General features: G+C 31.5%; 1 protein-coding gene across 3 annotated transcripts in view; it reads left to right on the plus strand.

Moving 5' to 3' along the window:
* The first annotated feature begins 630 nt into the window (after positions 1-630).
* Positions 631-8,348, plus strand: part of LOC106460110 (methylosome subunit pICln-like) — a 25,819-nt gene continuing 18,101 nt past the window's right edge. For 2 of the 3 annotated variants that reach the window (XR_002610684.1, XM_013919794.2), the window contains exon 1: positions 631-692. The gene's annotated coding sequence lies outside the window, so the exon portion shown is untranslated. Of the gene's footprint in view, positions 693-5,392; positions 5,408-8,348 lie in introns of those variants that run through there. The other variant, XM_022386750.1, reaches the window with a different exon arrangement.

Here is an 8,348-nt window from a genome sequence, read left to right on the forward strand (position 1 = left end):
AGGGGGCAGTGTTGCGTCAGCGAGATCATGTGACTATTTTGACGCGACCTATTTTCTAGAAGTATCTTGTTCCTTCGTGAATGCCGTAGCATTTACTAGATATATACTTGTCTGGTATATATATATATAAGACGCTCACAACGTGACAACAATGAGAATGTGTGTGTAGGTAATGAGTAATTGAAATGCAGTCAGAGAGAGACATATTGTTGAAGTTAACGATCGTTGTTATAGCGTTTGTTTTAGCGCGATTGTTGAAATTAAGTGTATCGTAAAGTTGTATTCGGAAAGAATAAACCAGTTTTATTAAGTAAGGACTTGTGTCGCTAAAGTTTCGTCGGAACGAAGTTACGGAAAGTTAATTAACAAACGGAGACGTAACAGTATCATACAGAATAAGAGTTGCTCAATGAAATAATTAATTCCTTATTTCTGTGTAAACTGTATTAAATATTTCATAATCTTAGTGATATAATAAAACCTGTTTGCGAGAATTATTTGATATTCTCTTGTCCAATAGTTTTATTTTAGTTTATTATTATTGATTATACATTCATTTATTTTAAATTTTATTTCTTCGTAAGCTATCACTCACTAAGCTCTCCATTGCTGTGCACTTTTGAAAATTAATTTTAAGTAACTCCAGAGGGCGCTCTTTTTCTGCGTTACATACAACTCGTGTCTTTCAAACGGTAAGTTTAATAATTTTAGTGTATCATTATAGTTTTAATTTTGTTTAATTAGTAAGTTAGTTAGAATAAATGTAATACTGAGAGTAGGCCAGTGCTATTTCAATATTTGAACTGCATTCATAAAACGCTTAGAAGTAAGTTATTTTCACAATTAGAATTGTGAAATTGTAAATGTTCTCATCAATACTAATAGTTAATAAGAGTCATAATTTATTATTATTATCATTATGAAAACTATTCAGTAGTCTTAGAGCACTAGTATTATCAGATATTAATTTAATAAGAAATATATTGGTAAAAAAAATGGAAATAGGTTGATTTTTTTCGTAATAAAGAAGATTCTTATTAAAAATAAAACATTAATATTCTCAAATCATTAAAAAAAAACTTTTTCAACCACTAAAAGAACAGACAAATATTTCATTTACTATACTTTTGTTGTCAAATCTTGATTTTTCCATATAGCATGCTGAAATTATTTAACTTTTTGTATATAAATATAATTGAACTTTATCTACCAAGTATGAACAGTAAATTTTATAATATGTGAAATTGCACTTTTATCATACCAATAAACATTGTTAAATTTTTTATTGATCTATATGCCCATACATGAACATGTTTATGAAATGTATTGAAAATGAAATACATGAATGACTAGTTTAACAATTAGACCAATGTACTACCTAACATATTAGCTTACAACATGGTTAACCATCTCACAACTCCACTTGCATGTCCTCTAGTTGTGGTGGCAGGTGATATGTATAATAAATATTTTAATATTTATTACACCCTCGACTATAGACTGTTTTTTTTATATTTCCTACTAAATCAAAATATCCAATTTGCTGTGCTTAATTTTTTTCATGTACCACAATTATTACAAGTTTCACATTGTGTTCCATTTAAGTAATCTTATATGTAGGTACTTTTGATTATACATGTCTTGCCGACACCATAAGGTGTGCTACACAGTTTCACTTAGAGTTAAAAGTATTGGAGAGTGAACTTCAAGCATGTTTTTTTAGACAGTGAGATAGGTTCATTATGGTTTAATTGCTAGACATAACAGAACTTGTAGGCGACAAAGGACCATTTAATTCTTCAGACTGTTCTTGTATACTCCATCTCCAAGAAAAGTAAAATTTAAACCCATCATTTAGTTTTGAGGAAATCATTGATTTTCATTGTAAATTCTTGTAAAGTGTCAGCCTCTGATACTGTAAATGACAGATCATTCTATAAGTAAATAATCCTGTTAAGAAAAAAACTAACTGAAGCTTAGTCTGTTTTTTTTCAATCTATAACTTATATCCTCTCTTCCTAATATCTTTATAATAAAAGAAAAAGAAGTTAAGAGGCTTTTATACTATCAATAACCCATATACTATCTTATTGAAAGCTAATTAAATCACCTCTTACCTTATTTTATCTTGAGAAAAGGGTATAGCCATTTATCCTTAAAAATAACTTTCATCCCCAGAACTTAGTAGCCCTCCTATGAGCTGTTTCTAATGGGCCACTATCATTTCTTCCATATATACTAAAAACTGAAAACAATATTGCAAGAGAGGCCTAATTTGTGATTTGTATAAAGAGATAATTACCTCTTTTGATTTGTAATCAATATGTTTATAAAAATACATCATAGAATTATTTTAGCTTTATTACAAGCAATAGAAACTGTCTCAATGACTTGAGTGATTTTTCAATTACTGTGTCAAAATTCTTTTCTTCAGTCATGCAATTGAGTGGATTTCTACACGTATTAAACATGTTATCTAAATTTATTAACCCAAATACCTTACCTTGTGCTTATTGTAATTTAAGGTTATTTGCCAAATGTTTTGTCAAAATTGCTAATTGTTTCAATAGTTTTATAATTCTTCGTCATCCTCAATACAATTGAATGCCCAAGAGTTTCATGTTATCAGTAAAAATTACTAATTTGTTAAGCCCCTGCCAGTGTCTAATATAGATAAGAAGGTCCAAGTACTAACTACTGAGGAACTCCACTAGCAACATTGGTCTGGTTTAAATAAACTTCATTAATAACAACTTTGTACTTTCTCCCATCCAAGCACCCTACAGTCCAATAAACTATATTTCCCCAACATCTGCCAATGTGATTTTATTGGCTAGTCTTCTATGTTTTACCTTACCAAAAACTTTTGAAATTCTATGAACAAGAAGTCTACACCCTTTGCATCATCCAAATAACAAGTAACATCTGCAAAATAGCTAACATCAGGTTAAAATTCATGTCAGCTACCTTTTAAAATATAATTTTTCACTAAATGATTTTGCAGGATTCTCCATAAGATTTCAGAACTGGGGGTGAAATATCCTTGAGTTTGAAATTCTAAGTGAGAGTGTGTGTGTGTGATCATTATGTAATAATCAAAAGTCTGGGTAGGCATCCTTAAGTCCATCAAACAGGTTGATTGTCAATTATACATAGGAATATAATACATATAATTTAAGGACAAGGCACCATCTAGGATATTCCATCACTAAACTTTAAAAATAAAACACTTGAAGCCAGCTTTATCATTCAAATATTTATCACACCTTCCCTTAAACTCCATTGAATTAACTGAAGACAAACAATTCTATAGTCCAATCACCCTGTTAAAAAAATAAAGCTGTCTTAGCTGAAATGTTTCCTATCTAGCCAAAATTTAACTTGTCCTACCATTCTCTCCATTAAGTACAAAAATAAAAACAAGATGATGCATCAACATAATCAAATCCCTTTATAATCTTAAACACATGAATTGGATTCTCTCTTAACTCTTCTTTTTTTTTTTAAGAGAAAAGCATTTCAGAGATCATAACTTGTCCTTGTATGACAGACTTTCTATCCCAAGTATCATTCTTGTCTGAACCCTTTTCAACAGTTCAATCTCCGTCCTAAGTTAAAGCACGCAAGACTGAACAAAATACTCCATATGTGGTTTAATCACTTAATCAATAATCTATACAACAAAATTATGATGTCTTCAGACTTGTATTACATATTTTTGAAGATACAATCTAAGATTTTATTTGACCTGCCACTGGCAAGAGCACATTGCTTGGATGGATTCAACAACTAACAAGAACACAAAGATCCTTCTCTTCCATAACACTTAAAGTTATTCCCATCCAAATGTTATTCGTAATTCACATGTCGTAATTCGATATCCCGCATGCATTACCTTGCATTTATCATAATTAAAAGCCATTTGCCATTTATTTGTCCAACTTACCAAGTAATCCAAATCCTCTTGTAAAGGAGCAGCAGCATCCTTCTCACATATGCTGACACCTAAAAACTTAATATCATAATTATCATTAATCTTCAAAGGTTCAACAAGAACAGCTCATACTGCTAGATAACCTGATTAAAGTGGTGTTTCTTTTGATTACAAACTGTGTTTGCATAAAAAGTATATTAACTGTGCATGACCAATTAACAGGACATTACTTGACAGCTCACCCAGATCAATCTGATAGTACTCCTTTCATTGATAGTTGCATGACAAAGATTTAACCAGTATTCCACATCTTGAATAGTTGATAAACGGAAATGAGATCAAACAAGATGACTGTGTTAATTCTGAGCTGGTTAAGAAAAAATAGGGAAGTTTAAAAAATTATAAGGCTCCTGGGCCATATAATATTTCCCCAAGGGTTTTGAAGAAGGTTAAAGATTGGATATGTGAACCACTTACTACAATTTTGTGTCAGCCTTTGAATAATGGGCAGGTACCAGAGGATTGGAAGTTAGCTAATGTAATCTTTTCAAGAGAGGTGATAAAAATTGTCCCAGTAATTATAGACCCATTAGTCTTGCATCAGTTGTGGGAAACGTTTTGGAAAGCCTGTTAAAAGATGCTTTGCAAAGTCATTTAACAAAGTTTAGAATTTTATTGGATAGTCAAAATGGCTTCACTAAGGGAAAATCTTGCCTTACAAATCTTTTAACATTCTTCAAAAAGGTTAATGCTTATGTAGATGAGGGTAAGGGTGTAGATTTGGTGTATATAGATTTTCAGAAAGCATTTGACAAGGTGCCACATAAAAGGCTTGTAAAAAAATCTCTACAGGTGTGGGGGGGATAAGTTAGGAAATTGGATGGAAAAAAGCAGAGGGTTGTTACAAATGGAGTTCAGTCAAACTGGATTAATGTCACAAGTGAAGTTCCTCAAGGCTCAGTCTTAGGGCTTTTGCTCTTTTTTATTTACATCATTGACATAGATGATGGAATAATCAATAAATTACTTAAATTTACAGATGATATTAAGGTTTTGGGTGTTTCTAGCTGTGAAGAGGATGCTGCTGATTTATAAAAGGATTTAGATCATTAATGAGTTTGGCAAATAAATGGCAGATGGTTTTAATTATAATAAATGCAAAATAATGTATGTGGGTTATCATAATTTGAATTATAAGTATAATTTGGTTGGAATAACCTTAACAGTGTTGTGAAGGAAAGGGATCTTGGTGTAATAGTCTATCAATCTCTAAAGCTATTCAAAACAGTGTGCTGTTGCTAGTGGTAGGGCAAATAGGATTTTAGATTGTATCTACAGAAATATTGAATATAAGTCTAAAGAGGTTATAATTTCATTGTACAGGTCACAGGTTAGGCCACATTTGGAATATTGTGTGCAGTCTTGGACTCCTTACCTTAGGAAAGACATTGAATTGTTGGAGGATTCAGAGAGGTACTACTAGAATGATGCCTCGGGTTGTAGGGGTTGTCATATGAGGAGAGGCTGAAATCTCTCAAATTGTTTTCTCTTGAAAAAAAAAAGTTAGGGGGATCTGATTAAGATGTTTAAGATTGTAAAGGGAATTGATAGTGTTGATGCATCATTTTTTTTCATAGTTAAGAGTGAAAATAGGATGACTAGGGGACACAAATATAAATTTTGGCAAGGTAGGAGTCATCTTCAGCTAAGACAATTTTATTTGTCTAACAGGGTGGTTGGCCTTTGGAATGGGTTGCCTTTGGATGTTGTAGGGGGCAGTAAATTTAAGTGAGTTTGAAAAAAAGGTTGATAAGTATATGAATGATAAGGGCTGGCTTTAAGGTTTTTTTTAAAAATTATCTTAACTTAGTTTAAAGGATGTAACAGCCGAGATGGACCAATAGTTTTTATGCTATCCCAAAACGTTTTTACACGTTATCTCTGCACAGACAGAAGAGGCTGAGGAAATCATGTGTCATCCATGAGCTCAACTATAAGTGAGAGGAACCAGACTAACTTGTTATGTATAATGTGTACATTTACCTAACAGTTATCTCAAGATGTGTATATGCTTGGTAATTGCAATTACTCTTAAAAATCAGTAGTAGTGATAGAACTCTAAAATGAATGCATTTTATTGCTTATTTTGTATGCGTGAGTCACAGTTTACATGTATAAATTTATCCATATGAAGTTATTTTTATGTGTGAACTTGGAAATCTGTGCACGAAATACTTGGGGTTCAGGGTTATTGAATACCTGTTTTTTTTACAAGGTTCTTTTATCAAACTAGAATTTTTCTCACTACAGAAGTGAGACTAATTGGCCTATAAATTCCTTAGCAGCTAATCATCCTCTTTAAATTTTAACTTACCAAAAATGAAAGAAACATGCACATGTGACCTTTGGCCTCCTTTAAAACCTTGAGAGAAGCATGGTCTGGTTCAGATGCTTTGTATGTTTTTAATTTGCTTTTTACTTTCCATCAAAAGATTTATATGAACTTAAATTGGATCAATTCTAATATTTCATGCAGAATCCTCAGGGTTAAGAATATTGGTAATACTTCCCTTTAAATGTAAAAGCTCAGCCATTACCATAGTTTTGAACAGTAATTTTTCCATCAGCATCCTGTAAGTGTCTATTCTTTATCTTAATATTTTGCTTACTTTTTACACTTAATATCAGAAAGGATGTTTTTTAACATTATCAGCTTATCAGAGAGCTATTCTTCATAAGCTCTACTTGAATTTACTAATTTTTTTATGACCAGATCATGAGCTTTTCTGTAGTTCTGTAAGTCTAACACCTTATTTGTCAATTTAAACTTCTTAAACTTATGCTCTTTTGCTTTATTCATAGTAAGCAAATTTCATCTTTCTATTATCCTTTTCTTTTTGGAATATGCCTTTCTTGAACTAAAAGCAATTTATTTTTTAAAATTTCCCAAATCTGCCCCACATCAAATTTTAACTTATTATTCCAATTCACTAATGACAAATCTTTGTTTCATGGCTTCAAGATTTGATTTTCTGAAAATTAAGACTAAACATCAAACCTCAGACATTTTCCCACTTCAACTCTTGTAACTACATCTGCATTAGCTGTTTATAACGACTCTAAGAATGTCTTCTTTGGTTAACTCTCTGACTATTTGATATAGAAAACAATATGGAATCATTTCAAAAAATCTCTCACTACGATGTTTGATGCCATATAAGCACAATTAATGTATCAAAATTAAAGTATCCCATAATTATTATATTCATATTTTTATTAGTAACAATCCTGATCTCATTATACAGTTTCTCATTGACCTCATCTGTCCGATCAGGTGGCCTCTAATAATGACTATTTTCAAAGTTTTTATTGGTAATAAAGTAAAAATTATATACATATATCTATATATATATATAGAGAGAGAGAGAGACAGAGAAAAGTCCTAGGTTTGGATGAGTTAAGTGCAGTAGTGAAGGAAAGATTTCTTGAAGCTAGAGAAGAAAGGAACAATGATCTTATTGAAGTTTACAAGATCAATAGAATAAAGACCTCTTTGATTTTTTTGTGCTATATTCTGAAGACAATAGGGAGAGAGGACACAAGATTAAAATCTGGAAAAGACAGGCTAGGATCCAGTTTTATTTCATTAACAGGATGATTGACTTGTGGAATGAGTTGTTATTGGCAATTTATTAATCTTTAAGAGGGGAATATGATTTCTTGACAAATAAAGAGTGAGTTTGAATTTTTACTTTTCTCAAGGTTGTTGTGTAAGAACAGCCTTGAAGGACTGAATGGACACTTGTTTTCCTTATGTTTTGGTACAGTGAATAGCTTAGTCATTTATATAGTGTAAATCTTTAGTTTGTCTGCAATTGAAAATTAACAAATTTTATAGAATTAAAACAAACCAGACATCTGATACAATCCATTCATAAACCTGTTATTTACTAAATGTGTGAGTTTAAAGAAATGGGTGAATGGATAAAGAAAATGCTTATGCAAGTCATGATGGAAAGCACCTTCCGATACGATACTTTACCTCTGTTAACATAATAGCTTTCCTTGATTTGTGCTGCCCTTGATATGTACAATTTTTGCCTGCCACTAGCCTTGAGGCTCCCACCTAACATTATGTGTTTACATATAGTATAGCATGCAAATGAGCATGCGACAATCCTCTACCATTTAGGAGTGCAACACACACTTCTAGCACAGCACAATCATCACTTCTCGATTTGGCATTTGTGTGTAAGAAATTAATGTCGCTTTTTTTAGATGAAAAACCCGAACAACTTGTATATCAAAACAAAACATTTATTAAATGAAATAGTCTCCATTCTTATCAATGCTTTTTCATCTTACAATCAGGTTGTTAATGCCCTGATTAAAGAAATCACTTCACATTGAAGCA

The sequence above is a fragment of the Limulus polyphemus genome, unplaced genomic scaffold, assembly GCF_000517525.1.
Source record: "Limulus polyphemus unplaced genomic scaffold, Limulus_polyphemus-2.1.2 Scaffold711, whole genome shotgun sequence".
NCBI classification, from domain to species: Eukaryota; Metazoa; Arthropoda; class Merostomata; order Xiphosura; family Limulidae; genus Limulus; species Limulus polyphemus.